This window comes from Gymnoscopelus braueri, assembly GCF_963280865.1.
Source record: "Gymnoscopelus braueri genome assembly, contig: SCAFFOLD_35, whole genome shotgun sequence".
NCBI classification, from domain to species: Eukaryota; Metazoa; Chordata; class Actinopteri; order Myctophiformes; family Myctophidae; genus Gymnoscopelus; species Gymnoscopelus braueri.
Window position 1 is genome coordinate 858,666 of NW_027660596.1, and position 15,511 is coordinate 874,176.

Consider the following 15,511-nt stretch of genomic DNA (forward strand, 5'->3'; position numbering starts at 1 on the left):
AAGTTCCTTTAGTTTTTTTTGTGTTACCCTTTTAACAACCATAGTAAAATCCTACCTCTACACTGTTCACAAATCTCTCTGTTAATAAAGTATTTAATCAATAAATAAAAAACAATAAAAAAGTGTTTGGGGGCGGGGCACAGCCGCGAAACCTCGCTCAAATAGAGACCCTGCGAGCGAAAATAGGAGGGGTGGACGACGTCGCTGCATGGTTCGTTGTCGCTCGCGGTAGGTCAGGACGGTCTCGTTGAAAAACATGTATTTTAATGAGATTTCATCGGCCGCGATTTTGTTAGTTTCTTTTCGGTTACTTTATTTAGGGTTAGGGTTAGGTTAGGGTTATGTTATTTAATTCTTATTTTTGCCTGATTTTCCTGATTTATTATCAAAAAAATAATTATTTTAACATTATTTTTTATTATTCTAAATGACTTAGGGGGGTCCAATCTGAAGCTGGGGGGGATGAAACCCCCCCGTCCCCCTCGGGATTTGTGCGACATAGATTTGTGTGTCATAGATGACTGACATCATGACTGATGTCTCAGTCTGGTCACATGAAGTCAGATCCACATTGGAGCCACAGCGTTCCCATGGATCCTGAAATCCACATTATTTTCTAGTTTATATGTTTATATATCGTTGCTGTCGGGAAGAAACCTTTATCTCTATATCCTAACTTGTTGTGTTTATTTATTAGCTACTCAATTTACAAGCTACAATTTTAGGCAATAACATGAAATTAATATATTCATTTTTGATTTACCATTGGTTGCTGTGTTCTTGTACCAGAACCCCCTTTAAATTGCAAGTCACTCATCATCATGATATTGAATTATCCACAGGGAGAGCATGTGGTGAGATGAAAGTGAGAGAGAAAAGAAGCAAATATCAGACCAGTGCTATTATAACAATTGTAACTTTTGTATAAATATTATTACTGTTTGTGGGGTTATTTTTTCAGTATAATCCTAGAATATCAGATTCCTAGTGTTAATTTAAAATGAGATATTCCTCTAAATCTGTGTAGACATGTAAAAAATTCAATTAAAAAAATACTAATAACATTAAGTTGATGTGATCCTCATTTCCTGCATCTGTGGGTCCAACACCTTCTGTTCCTGACATGACTCAGACATAATTGGTCGGATCGGTGGTGCGACGTAGGTGCGAGGGCCGCTAGTGGGCCGAACCGCTAGTACCGCTAACATGACATAATCATTTTTTTTAAAACATACTATAAAAACATTTGTCAAATTGTAAAATATGAGAGGCAAACATTTAAAAAATAGCCAAACTTGTAGCTTATAGCTATTTTCACAATATTTATCGGTGAAAAGTGAAATGTAATGCCTCAACTCCTACATTTCCAAGTGCTTGTCAGGGTGGAGGGTCCCAAGTTCAAATATGGGGGGGTGGTGGGGGGTTGCGGCCTGAAAAATTTGAGACCCTCTGTCATAGATGACTGACATCATGACTGATGTCTCAGTCTGGTCACATGAAGTCAGATCCACATTGGAGCCACAGAGTTCCCATGGATCCTGAAATCCACATTATTTACTAGTTTATATGTATATATATCGTTGCTGTCGGGCAGACACCTCTTATCTCCATATCCTTACTTGTTGTGTTTATTCGTAAATTAGCGCCCTACTTGATCATACTACAGCGTCACACAAAAGCATCAAAAGTAGCAGATCTACAAGCTCCAATATTCAAAGATTTGCACAAATGTTCACGATTTTTCTAAAAATAGCAGATCTACAAGCTCATAGCGTGGCACTCGGTGCCGCGCTACGCGCTTGTAGATCTGCTGTTTTTGAATAGCCCAAAGTATAAAATAATGGTTAAAGTGGTTACACAGATGTGTTCCCGGTCTTAAAGGGTTAAAATGGAAGATTAGAAATAAGCCTTTCTCTACTAATTAAAGGGAGGAGATTATTCAAAGCATCAAACAGATGGGAGGACGATATTTTTTTATATATATATCTAGTTATAATACATTTAGATAGGAGGAGAGTCATTTATAATAAGAGTCTATAATGATGCCGTCACAGGTTCGTTCTGAAGCTCGCCACAGCCTTCTTGCGCTTCATGGTGGCGGAGGAGTTGTCTCAATCAAATCAGTGCCTATTTCAGTGCAATTAGAACAAGTCTCATTACGATGTGGTATTTCAATTCATTTTCTCCCGAGAATAGAGAAGTATGTCTGCCTGTGCGTGTCTCTGGTGGAAAAAAAATTATGGAGGGGGAAAAAGGAAGAAAATTAATGCAGTTGTCAGATTAGCATAAAAACAGCTATCTTCAAGGAGGAAAAAAAATAATACTGTGCGTGTGCGTCTGTGTGTGTGTGTGTGTGTGTGTGTGTGTGTGTGTGTGTGTGTGTGTGTGTGTGTGTGTGTGTGTGTGTGTGTGTGTGTGTGTGTGTGTGTGTGTGTGTGTGTGTGTGTCCGTGTGTGTGTGTGTGTGTGTGTGTCCGTGTGTGTGCGTGTGTGTGTAAAATAGAGACGAAGACCGACAGGCGAGCGAGCGAAAAAGGGAGACATGAAATATTCATAGTGGGGCTGAGAGTTAAACAGCCTTAGCCTGAACAATAGATTATAAATCATTCTGACTGTAATTCCAATATTTTCTTGTAAACCAGCTCACAAGGATATAAAACTATCGATAAATTTCCCATTTATTTATATATTGCTGTCTTTGTATGTCTTTATATATTGCGGATGGGAACCGCAAAGTTCCCAGTTCGAACCCGGGCTCCCCCCAGAGTTAGTGTCGAGGTGTCCTTGAGCAAGACGCTGAACCCCTAATTGCTCCCAATGAGCAGGTCGATAATTTACCGTGTATATAACATTGGGTGGGGATTATATAACAGAACCGACAGGGTAATAAGTGTACGCTGATTGGTCAGCTATAGGCCAGTACGCCTATGGGTATGTAAATAATCAATATCCAACCTCGGGCAGTAAGAACAGCCCTCAGTTGGATAAACTCATGTAACAAAAAAAGCCTGGGCCATAATCTCTCTCTCTGTCTCTCTATATATGCACTGTATATTGTATAATGTATGCGTGTGGCAGGCATGGTTTTGTGGCGCTGAAAGCCCGGATCCCGCCTCACTAATGCATGTCCTTCATAGAGTAATCTCTCCAGTGCGTCTTGCTTACTCCAGGCTGTTGTGGTTGTCTTCACAATTCCCCAGTCAGTTAGGCCGGATCAGTTAGGCCGGATCATATAGAATAGGGTCTTTGCGATGCGATGTGTGAGTGTGGTCTAGCCAACACCAACTTGGGACTCCTGAATCGCTGCCCTCCACACTCTCCTATCTAGCATCAGGGTCTTGAGCTCTACAGTACTGTTGGCTAAGCTGTTACGACGAAGTGCATCTACGTAGGTGGTGCACTTCTTGTCTCTCCTGGCTTTGCCCTGGGTTGGCTCTCATAGTGTTAGTTTGCTTGCCACTAGTTATGGGTCCCTGACGCAGTACCCTGCCTCATCCTTCTCTCTCTGACTTTGTCTGTGACCCATGGTAGGTTCCTGTAGAGGACCACATTTCTGATGTGGTCCGTCCATGTGACTCCTAGTGCCATTCATAGCATTCTTGTGTAGACTCCATCCAAGGCCCTTTCCTGTTGTGCTGTGACGGTCCATGTCTCAGCCCCATACAGCAGTACTGACTCCACTGTAGCTATACGAACAGCCCCCTCTTGAGGTCTTCTCCCATGTCTGATTTCCACACTCTCCTCATCCCATGCAAGGCATTCCAGTCAAGTGCCCTCCGGACCTTCAGGTCCTGTTCCATTGAAGCAGTCCAGGCCCAGGTTATTAGAAGTCCTGGACTGCCTCGAGTAGCTTGTCTCCATCATCTGAACCATCTTCTCAGGAACTCCATAGGCCCGGAGAATGTTCATCAGATTCCCCCGGTGGATGGTGCCAAAAGCCTTTTGGAAGTCATGAAGGTGATCACCACTGAAAGATTCCGCTCCTTACTCCTTCCAGTATCCTCCTCAGCACCAGTATCTGCCCGAGTTTCTCATTACAGGGTCTAAGATGGGTCTAAGACGGTTGAGGATCTTCCTGTTAGCCGTCTTGGCAACTTGTGAGCTCAGGCTAATGCCTTGGTGAGTTCGCCTGACTTTGGTACTGGATTGATGATCATTTTGCTGCACAGCTTCGGCAGCTTGCTAGACGTGTGTCGTGTGCTTGATAAAATCCAACACCACCTCGTCTATGGGCACATACATCAGAACCTCTGCTGTCACTCCATCTTCCCCGCAGCTCTTGCCTCACTTGATAGTAGCCTTGGCCCTCTGGTACTCATCCATGGTGAACCGTCTGGTTTGGGAAGGTCATGGAAGACAGGAGCATCGGATCATCCTCTTCTTCGGTTGAAGGAGGATTTCCTAGGAGTGTTTTGAAGTGCTGGTACCATGTTTCAACTCGTTCCTCTGCGCTTTCTCCCCAGATCTTGGAAGTCTGAGAAGAGCTTCTGCCAGAAATGTCATTGATGAGCTTCCAGCTCTTGCCATGTTTCTGGTTAACATGCACCTCTTTAATGTCCCTGATCTTTTGGGTCAGCTCCCGTTGTTCCAGTTGCATACACTTGATATAGCTCCTCCTTCCTCCGCTTATATTCCTCCCTCAGACCCTCTCCTTTTTGGTCAGCGACAAAGTCCCTGTGTGCTGCTCTCATCTCCTCCCTGGCTGTGGTGATTCTAGGGTCAAGGCATCCGTCTTTCCTCCTTGCTTATAGGCTCTTTAAGACATTCAATGATCTTACATACTATTCCACTATCCACACCGGACACAAGGTTGGTGATCCAGTTGTATGAGTTAGGGGAGTTGGAGGGCATGAGGGTTTGGGTGGGTGGGGTTTGGGGGGTGTGTTGTGCTGGTTGGGGGGAATGGGGGTTGTGGGAGTGGGGGGGTATTTCAGGTGATGGAGTTGAGGGTATAGGGAGGATTATGTCAAGGGGTGCCTGGGCCAGTTGTTTTGTAGTCCACCTAATTGTTGTTGTTTTTGGAAAAAAGCGTATACAGTCTACTAACCATTTCATCCATGGAAAATGTGCTAGCGTATACCCACGACCACGCGCATCTCGTGCAGGGAATGATTATTGTATACCTTAAAAAACAAACCTAGACCACACCACTGATGCAACTGTTTGCAGCTGTAAATGTATGTATTTACAGCCTGTACTATTTACCATTATTTAGTTATGCAATCACTTAACATCACAGTGCAAAAGCTCCTATCTGCAGAATTATCCAGGAAAAGTGGGGAAAAACCTCCTATCTGCATTTGCAATATGAGATCAGTGTAATTAACATAAAATATTGTAATATAATCCAGAAATCCAGAAACTGTGAATTATGTGATGGGTATCATAAAAAAATAGCATTGTGCAAAAAAGATACAACATTTTGTAGTTTTCTTTTTCATTTTCCCAACAATGTCAATTTTTCAGATAGGAGGTTTTGCGTTTTGGCCATCGATAAGTAATTTGCAGAATAAGCCATAGAAGAATAGAACACTCAACTTGAGAGAAAAAAAGGCAGGCAGGCAGGCAGGCAGGCAGGCAGGCAGGCAGGCAGGCAGGCAGGCAGGCAGGCAGACAGACAGACAGACAGACAGACAGACAGACAGACAGACAGACAGACAGACAGACATAGACACAGACAGACAGACAGACAGACAGACAGACAGACAGACAGACAGAGTGAGAGACAGACAGACAGACAGACAGACAGACAGACAGACAGACAGACAGACAGACAGACAGACAGACAGACAGACAGACAGACAGACAGACAGAGACACAGAGTGAGAGACAGACAGACAGACAGAGACACAGAGTGAGAGACAAACAGACAGACAGACAGAGATACAGAGTGAGAGACAGACAGACAGACAGACAGACAGAGACACAGACAGAGACACAGAGTGAGAGACAGACACAGAGACAGAGACACAGAGTGAGAGACAGACAGAGACACAGAGACACAGAGTGAGAGACAGACAGACAGAGACACAGAGTGAGAGACAGACAGAGACACAGAGTGAGAGACAGACAGAGACACAGAGTGAGAGACAGACAGAGACACAGAGACACAGAGTGAGAGACAGACAGAGACACAGAGTGAGAGACAGACAGAGACACAGAGTGAGAGACAGACAGAGACACAGAGTGAGAGACAGACAGAGGCACAGAGTGAGAGACAGACAGAGACACAGAGACACAGAGTGAGAGACAGACAGAAACACAGAGTGAGAGACAGACAGAGACGCAGAGACACAGAGTGAGAGACAGACAGAGACACAGAGACACAGAGTGAGAGACAGACAGAGACACAGAGTGAGAGACAGACAGAGACACAGAGACACAGAGACACAGAGACAGAGAGACAGAGAGACACAGAGACACAGAGACACAGAGACAGAGAGACAGAGAGACACAGAGACAGAGAGACACAGAGACACAGAGACAGAGAGACACAGAGACACAGAGACAGAGAGACACAGAGACACAGAGACAGAGAGACAGAGAGACAGAGAGACAGAGAGACAGAGAGACAGAGAGACAGAGAGACACAGAGACACAGAGACAGGGAGACACAGAGACAGAGAGACAGAGAGACACAGAGACAGAGAGACAGAGAGACACAGAGACAGAGAGACAGAGAGACACAGAGACAGAGAGACAGAGAGACACAGAGACAGAGACAGAGAGACACAGAGACACAGAGTGAGAGACACAGAGACAGAGAGACAGACAGACAAAAAGCAAAGTGCAATAATAGCACAATAAGACATGGAAACGGAATAGATTGAAATTGAGACAAAGCAAATGATTCCAACAGGTGAAATTACTTTTAAGCTCGACCCAGCTGAGGTGGACATACATAGGACGCAGGGGGGCAATCCCAGGTTAAGAACCTCACACATGGACACCTCAACCTATTGCTATTGACAGGAATCGAACGCTCGACCTTCGGACTCACAGGCTGAGACACGACCTGTAGTGCTACAGCTTCGTCCAGGCTGAAGTTGTCTGTTGAAGATCATACATTTTTGCCTTCTGTCATGAACCAAGCCCCTGGCTGAAACTGGTGAAAGTAGCTGATCTACAAGCTCAGAAACACGTTGCTATCTGAAAAGTTTTGAGATTGTAGATCGGCTATTTTCAGAATGAAGTATGTCATACATTGCAAAAACATACCCTCTCAAATAAGCATTTCATGTTATCTTTACCCTTTGCACATGTATTCATTGATACATACATGTTTTTTGCAATTCAACTTAAATGAGTATGCATCAAGTGAGGCTTGAACTGGCAACCTTGCAGTCATGAGGCACTCACTTAAGGGAGAAGCCATTGGACCAACAGACAAGACCTGTGAAAAAAGAGATAACACAGCAGCCGATCTACAAGCTCAGAAACACGTTGCTATCTGAAAAGTTGTGAGATTGTAGATCGGCTATTTTCACAATTTTGTCATATATTGCAAAAAATACTCTCTCCAAGAAGCATTTCATGTTACCTTTAACAGTTGCGCATGCATTAATTGATACAGTCATGTTTTGTGCGATACAATTGAGAAGTAGCCAGCAAGAGTTGAGGCTTGAACTGGCGACCTTGGATCCAGAGGCTGATGCTGAAGCGAGACGCCATTGGACCAACAGACCAGAACCAGTGAAAAAAGAATTCACACTAACACTAACACTAAGATGAGTCTGCATCAAGTGAGGCTTGAACCGGCAACCTTGCGGTCGTGAGGCACACGTTTAAGGGAGAAGCCATTGGAGCAACAGACAAGAACCTGTGAAAAAGGAGATCACACAGATGATACCGTTTCACGCAAATAGCTGAAAAATCCTGGGTTTAAGTGTTTTTCAAACTGCTCAAAATTGCGGACAATCTAATGGCGGAGCTTACTGGTCAACGTGATACATGTGTTCCTCATGAGTCAAGGCACATCTGTAAGCAGGTTTAATGGCTGTCGGCCAAACGAGGCATGACTTTTGCCTGTTTAAAGTTTGCACTTTCAAAAAATCGCTATAGCGCCCCCCTTTGACCAATTGGAGTAAGATTGGTTTCAGTAATATTTGGAATGACCCTCAACATTAACGCAAAGTTTCAAAGAAATGTGAGTCTGCATGTATGTGTTAGGGGCAGATGAATAATTGTCATAAAACTGCAATATTCATTGGCTCATTAAAGCTTCATTTTTTCACTTATGGAAAATCTTTTGCACAGGTTTGTCGGCATAGGTCCAAAGTTCATGTGTAAACGTTTCGTGCAGATTGCTCAAAAATCCCAGGAGGAGATAGATTTTAGCTGCTTTTCATATAATTCAAAATGGTGGGAGATCTAAAGGTCAGAGGTCAAAAGTCAGAGGGTTAAAGTTGTTCATCATGAGTAGACGATGTGTGTATTGAAGTTTTATGGCTGTAGGTCAAACAGGGCATGAGTTGTACCTGTTCAAAGTTGGCATTTTCAATTGAGTGTTATAGCGCCACCATCTTTTTTGACGAAAGATTGTGAGATTTTTTTCTTGTTTTTCATGACCATCTACCATATGGCCGAGTTTCGTAAAAAGCGACAGCACGGTTCAGCCAGAACTGCGAAAAGTGGCAGAAACAGAAGAATACAGGCAATATTAAAACAGGTCCAGAGCTGAGCTCTGGCCCCGTAATAATAATGATAATGATAATAATAATAATGATAAAAACAACAACTGCATTAATACACTTTATTTGTATAGCATAAACTCAAATTGCTTTACATTAAAGAGATGAGATGAACAGGAATACATTTGTAAAGGAAGCATCAAAGATAAACAGTGATTTGCAATAAAAAGAGACAAAAGGAAAGTTCAAAAGGAAACAGTTAAAATTCTTAAGCACATATTCAATCAATAAGACATTTAAATAGAAAATAAAATGAATGGCAAAACTGTGATATGGGGAGAAAATGGTGAGAAATAGAGTATCTTCTTGTGCATTAATTTAAGAATTTAAGACTAAAGATGTATTAATCTACATGAAACATGGTATTAAAACGGATAACCACTATCTGCTAGATTATATATAGGCTCCCCTTTAACTAAATAATGAAAATATGAATATAAATGGTAATATAATGTCTACAGTGCATATTGGGTAGAACTGCAAGGCAGACAAACCAAAGCAAACACACAGACTAAACACAGCCATAGCTGTACCAACACACCAGCTAACTGATACATTGTGAACATGATGGTTTCAGCAGAAAAGTCTTTCACAGATCCAGTAGTTGAAACCAATAGAACACCGTAGGTCATTCCATCCTCTGATAGAAGAAGGATTAGACTCATCATAATACCCAACAACACAATCTCTTTCTGCTTGTTGGTGAGTATTTGCAGTAGAATCCCAGTACCTGTAGAATTATGAATATATAATTAGTACAATACTTTTACAAGGATGGTCTTTCACTCTAAATGTTTTGTTTTTTAATCATGACCTCAAGTGATATTCTAGATATTAGATAACAATTAACTGGATAATGAAGTAGACAATATAATCTCTTAGTGACAGTGTAGCAGGTTTAAGGATGCAAAATGTTTAATTAAAACATTAATCAATAGTTGGTTCACCTTATCGATCAATCATCAATTCATTGATAAGCAATTATTTTCCTGACAAACTGAATTTACTATTACTAGTACAAACAACATCTATAAATATTACATGAGAGACTGAAATAATCTTTCCTAAACATTCTTGTGTTTAAATTAACCAAACACAATTGTCCCTGTAAATGAATGTACAACTACAGTATAAGATATTAAACTCTCATATCATTGTTGTCGGGTGGAAACCTTGTATGTCCAAAAAAAAACATGTTTTTGTCATTTTTTCTTGAAAATAGCGGGGTGACATGCATTCAGTATGTAAACAGATGGACACACTTGTCTCTTGTTTTGATCTTTAACCTATCCACATAACTTCCAGGAAGTCCTGGAAGATAGCTGTAGGCTACCGTACATTCTTGCAGATAAGTGCGTTTAGGAATGGATTTGCAGAACCACAGAATGTTCAATTAATTGTTTAATTGTTTGATTTACTTACTTATCGGCAAGTAATCAACAGTGGATTAATTGTTAACACATTCACTGCCAGAGTTCTTTTAGAACAGACTGCCCCACTGCCAGGCATTTTGACCATTCTGACTCATCTTTGAGGGCCCACAGAATATTTTGTGCTATGACTATGAACACATGGAATATCTCAAAACAAAGATTAGAATGTCTTCTTTCATCTGAAGTGAGTTGATAGCATCTTTCAGTTTTTTAAGCTAGAGGTAGTTCAGTACAGCTTGTTTTCACTAAAAACAGAAATTTTTCCTTAGATTCAGAGTTCAATTGGAGCATTTTAGTGAAAGGACACACTTTAGAAGTATAAAATGATTTCAAAAGTCTTTGACATTTATTTTGCGCCTTCATTGACATCAGTCATGTAAACAATACTTGTTTATAAAAAAAAAGCTTTTGATTGTACATTTATTGCTCTGTTTCACTCCAAAGTGAATGAACATGAACTTTGGAGTGACTATTTTCAGTCTGTCAGTTTTTTCTTTTTTTACTATTCAAACAATTTTTCAACTCAAGTTATATACATCACATAATAATAAATAATAAATATAGCTGTAAGCAGCAATAAGCGGGTTCGAGGGAAAAGGCAGAGGCAGGAAGAGGCAGGCAGAGAGAAAGAGAGAGAGAGAGAGTGAGAGTGAGAGTGAGAGAGAGAGAGAGAAAGAGAGGCAGTTAGAGAGAGAGAGGGAGAGAGAGAGGCAGAGAGAGAGAGAGAGAGAGAGTGTGAGAGAGAGAAGAAGTGAACATGCATTAATTAACAAAGTCATGATTTTTGTTCAGTAAATTATATTTGGACTGGTTAAATTGGGGTTTGAACCAGGGACATACAGACTTGCGGGTAGACAGTGTACTGACTGAGCCATTGGATAGACAGAATTGGATTTCATGTGTGGTAAGTAATCATACAGCATGGGTTGCTTATTATATACATACAAGCTCATAACGCGTCACATTGTAGATCGGCTGTATGTGGTTACTATAGGTGTTGTATTAATAATTACATCTGCAAAGTAACAAGTAACTAAAGCTGTCATATGCTGTAATTATAGTAGAGTAGAAGTAACACAAATGGAAAGTAAAGTAAAAGTACCTCAAAATTGTACTGTGCTTTGTAAGCACTTGTATTGGTACTTGAGTAAATGTACATGTACACTTTTCAGCACCATTGAGGAGCCAATGACTGACAGGCTAGGTATCACCAGGTGCACTAATTGCTAGAGTGCTTGTTTGTTTTAGCTCATGCTCATTTGATTTAGCTATTTTGTCTCATCTGTTTAAGGAAATAGGTAGCTGATATATTGCACTTTTACCTTAGCGCTAGGTATACTCTTGGTTGCTTGTTTTTGCAGAAAATGCACTAAAGACTTCTGGTGATTAGTAGTTTTCGTTCCCTACCTATGTTGAATACACTTATTGTAAGTCGCTTTGGATAAAAGCGTCTGCTAAATGACTGTAATGTAATGAAGAGTGCAGAGGAACATGGGTTGATATTAATGGTATTAACTCAAAATGTATATATCACACAGCTTAGATTTTTGTATTAATTTTATTTAGTGATGTAAAAAAATCTGTAGTGTAAAAGTTGCACGTTCATCAAATGTCAATGTATATTGTGTCTTGTGTCTTGTGTCTGGGTAGCTCAGTTGGAAGAGCTCTTGACTCTAAACTGCAATGTCGAATCCTGGCAAAGGCAACACTGCATAGAGTAATCTGGTTCCCTGGTGTATAGAGCATTGTTACAGGTATAGACTCAGTTGTTTGTTAATGTTGCTACCCTTTAAATGGCCATGACCAATAGCGTGGCATTGGGCGCTTAAAGTTAAATATTTGAAAAACTAAACATTATTTCAAAGAAAAAGCCGCCAGGCCACTAATGAGTTGTGAGTGAAGACAGGTGTGATGAGTGAGAGCAGGTGAGAGGGGTGGATCCAATCCATGAGAATAGGGGGAAGGTTGCTGACTAGATGACTCTTTTCTATACCCACCCTCACTAACCTTAACCTCAGTAAAACAACGACATAACCTCAAGAAACACTATTTGTAAAACTAAGAATTCCAAATGATGATCACTTCAACACATTGTTGGGGACAGGGATCAAACCAGCGACCTATGGATTCACAGGCTGCCTCTCTTCTCATTGAGCTAGAGATATGGCCTCCCTAATGGTGTCTGTTGATATCTATAGGTTTTTCCGTCCGTTATGAACCAAGCCTCTGTTTCGCTAACTACTCTAGATCACTGGTTCACAAAACATTTACCAATAAAGTATTTTTTTTGTAAAATAGTCAATCTACAAGCTCACGCGTTGGTGTTTACAACACACCAAACCGTTTGAAAATCGGATGAAAATTGAGCACGCTATGGTTATTTCAAAGTACATGCACCATAGACATAATCTTATGAATGACTGTGGCAAGAAGGCCGCCATGTGGCAACGTCGTACTCCATTGGCCAGCAGCGCGGGTGAGTCATCTAGCCTTTATATATATTGTGGAGTTTCACTGGGAAACCGCCCGACAGGTAGGCACCTCACCAGGGAGAAACAGTGGGAGAGAGACAGAGAGAGACCTGGCAGACAGCACCACAGCCTAGGCCACGTCATCGAGGGGCGGTACCTACCTCTCCTCATCATGAATCAGCCCCAACTCAGCGCACCTGCGATGACCGGCTAGGTGTGGCACCCAAACTACAAACACAGCCTCTCTCTCTCAGTCTCCACTGGCTCTCCTGGTAAATGGACAGGTGCTCGGGCGGTAAGTGAGAAACTCCACTATTTCCCTTTACCTATGTGACATTGCTAAAGTGAAATTGGAAACTAAAAGAATGTCTCTTTTATTTTATAGGCAACCTGCGGAACGTACTAAAATGCATGGATTGTGAATGTGAAAGGAAACCCCGACCCTGGGAAGAACCTGTGTTAATGTTGCGTTATTTTATGATTTGAGTTTGAAAAGAAAAACATAAACAATGCTCTCTGAGCCAAACCTGCAATAAATGCCCTTTATTGGGTTTGTACCCTGCCTGTCTGTGTCTTGGGCTTGATCAGTGTCCCACATATGGTGGAGAATACGGGTACACTGATCTACGTCAAGAACCCACAGCATGGAGCACGCGTCCGCTTTAACGGCGCTACTGAAAAGCCAAACTGACTTGCAGACAGCGGTACAAAAATTAATTGACAGAATCTCCCGAGATGTTTCTATTACTCGCGCACCACGGGAGGTGCTCACTAAATTGTCACCTGACGATGATATAGAGGCATACTTGGAGGTGTTTGAGCGCACCGCAGCCAGAGAGAGATGGCCGACGGCAGAGTGGGCCTCGCTCCTGGCACCTTTCCTCACAGGTGAAGCGCAGCGGGTCTGTCGGGACCTGACCTTGGCAGACGCTAGAGACTATCGTAAGCTGAAGGAAGCGATATTGGCCAGCCAGGGCTACAGCCTGCCCGCCAGAGCGCAGCGTTTCCACCACTGGGCCTACCAGGCGGCCCAGCCACCTCGGCCCCAAGTAGCGAGCCTGTTACGCATTACGCACAGCTGGCTGACGAGCGGAGGAGAGCCCCCCATAATCGACCGAATCGTCATAGATAGATGCATACGTTCCTTGCCGCCCGACGCCCGCAGATACGCCTCGCAGGTGAGCCCGAGCTCCCTGGAGGCACTAGTAGCTCTATTAGAAAATCACCAAGTCAGCGTGGAGATGATGAAGTCCACCCGGGCCGATGCACCAAAAGCGCCGACCGACGAGAAGCCCAGCCGCGACCGGCGGAGGACCCAGCAGCCGAACCCGTCCTCCACCCGCACCGACGCGGCCGTCGCAGAGGGCCCCGGCCGGGGCGCACAGCAGCGGCGCTGCTATGTGTGTGGTCAGGCCGACCACATTTCCTGGTCCTGCCCCGACCGGGACCGCGGCGGCTCGATGGGGACCGCTGCCAGCTCCGACGCAGCCCGACCGTGCCTGCACACCGGGACTGGACCTCGCCGCCACGCTCGCCTGCCGGTGAAGATCGACGGTGCCGACGCCCATGCGCTCCTCGACTCGGGGAGCACTGTCATGCTGGTCCGCGCCGACCTGGCGGGCCGGCTCTCCACCACCACGGTGCCGTGTCCTGCGTACACGGCGATGTCCGCCACTATCCGGTGACGCAGCTCCGGGTCCAGACGCCACGGGGTGACGCCGTGGTACCAGCCGGAGTGGTACCAAATCTGCCCGTGCCACTGCTGATCGGAGTGGACTGCGTCCTCTTCGACCGATACTGGAAACCTGGCCTACAGAAGAAACCGCCACATCGCCGACGCCGCCGCGCTGTGCGCAGCGGACCCCCAGCTCCACTACACGCCTGCCCGGCGTTTCGCCCCACCTCTCCCGGCTCCGAGAGTGGCACCTCTCCCGAAGAGGCCCCACACACCGCAGCGGCGGAGGAAGAGGAGGCGAGTGCAGCAGAAGAGGAGGTCCAGTCTCCGCCAGGCCGCGACGCCTCGACTGCGGCGAGTGACCCTGACCCGTTTGCCGAATTCCCCAGGCCCGAGACGCCCGAAGCCCCGAGGGGGGGGGGAATTCGCCACCGCCCAATGGGTCGATCCCACGTTGGACATGGCGCGCCAGAACGTGGCCGCCATCGACGGGAAGAAATATGATGGGGTGAGTACGCTGAATCCCCCGTACTTTCTTGTAAAAAATGGACTGTTGTATAGAGGGGTGATAGACAAGGGGGGGGGAAACGATAGAACAACTGCTTGTACCTAAAACATATGTGTCACGAGTCCTGTACCTAGCGCACACGCACCAGTTGGGTGCCCACCTGGGAGTGAAAAAGACATACGAGTGCATTTTGGCCCGCTTCTACTGGCCCGGTGTTAAACGGGCCGTAGAGGACTTTTGCAAGGGCTGCCCGGAGTGTCAGAAAACCGCCCCCCCGACCCACGTTTCATAACCCACTGGTCCCGCTGCCCATCATCAACACCGGCATGCTTCCGGTGTGTTGCTTCCGGCAGCCGAGATGAGCAGTCGCATAGAAAAACGCTCTCTCGCAAGCTCCCGCAAGCTCTCCAGGAAAAACAAAACAAAAAGACTAGTCTTTCTGAGGAGAACCCAACTGCGTCCCCCCGTCATTTTCCTTATTCTCATCCTGTGGATTATGGATTCCTACCTCAACTCCGCATGGACTGTACACCAGAAGGATAAGGAATTGTACGAGAAAGAAAAGGTGGAATCACACAGTGACTTCTACCTAGTCACTGGATCCGAGAAGAAACATCCTGGCTACGGCACTGCAGCGATCCACTCGATCCTCACAGCCAACCCGAAGCGAAGAAACAAACCCCTGAATGGTAGATTTAATCGCAAGACTTGTTTCTGCATAATACTACTACTTTC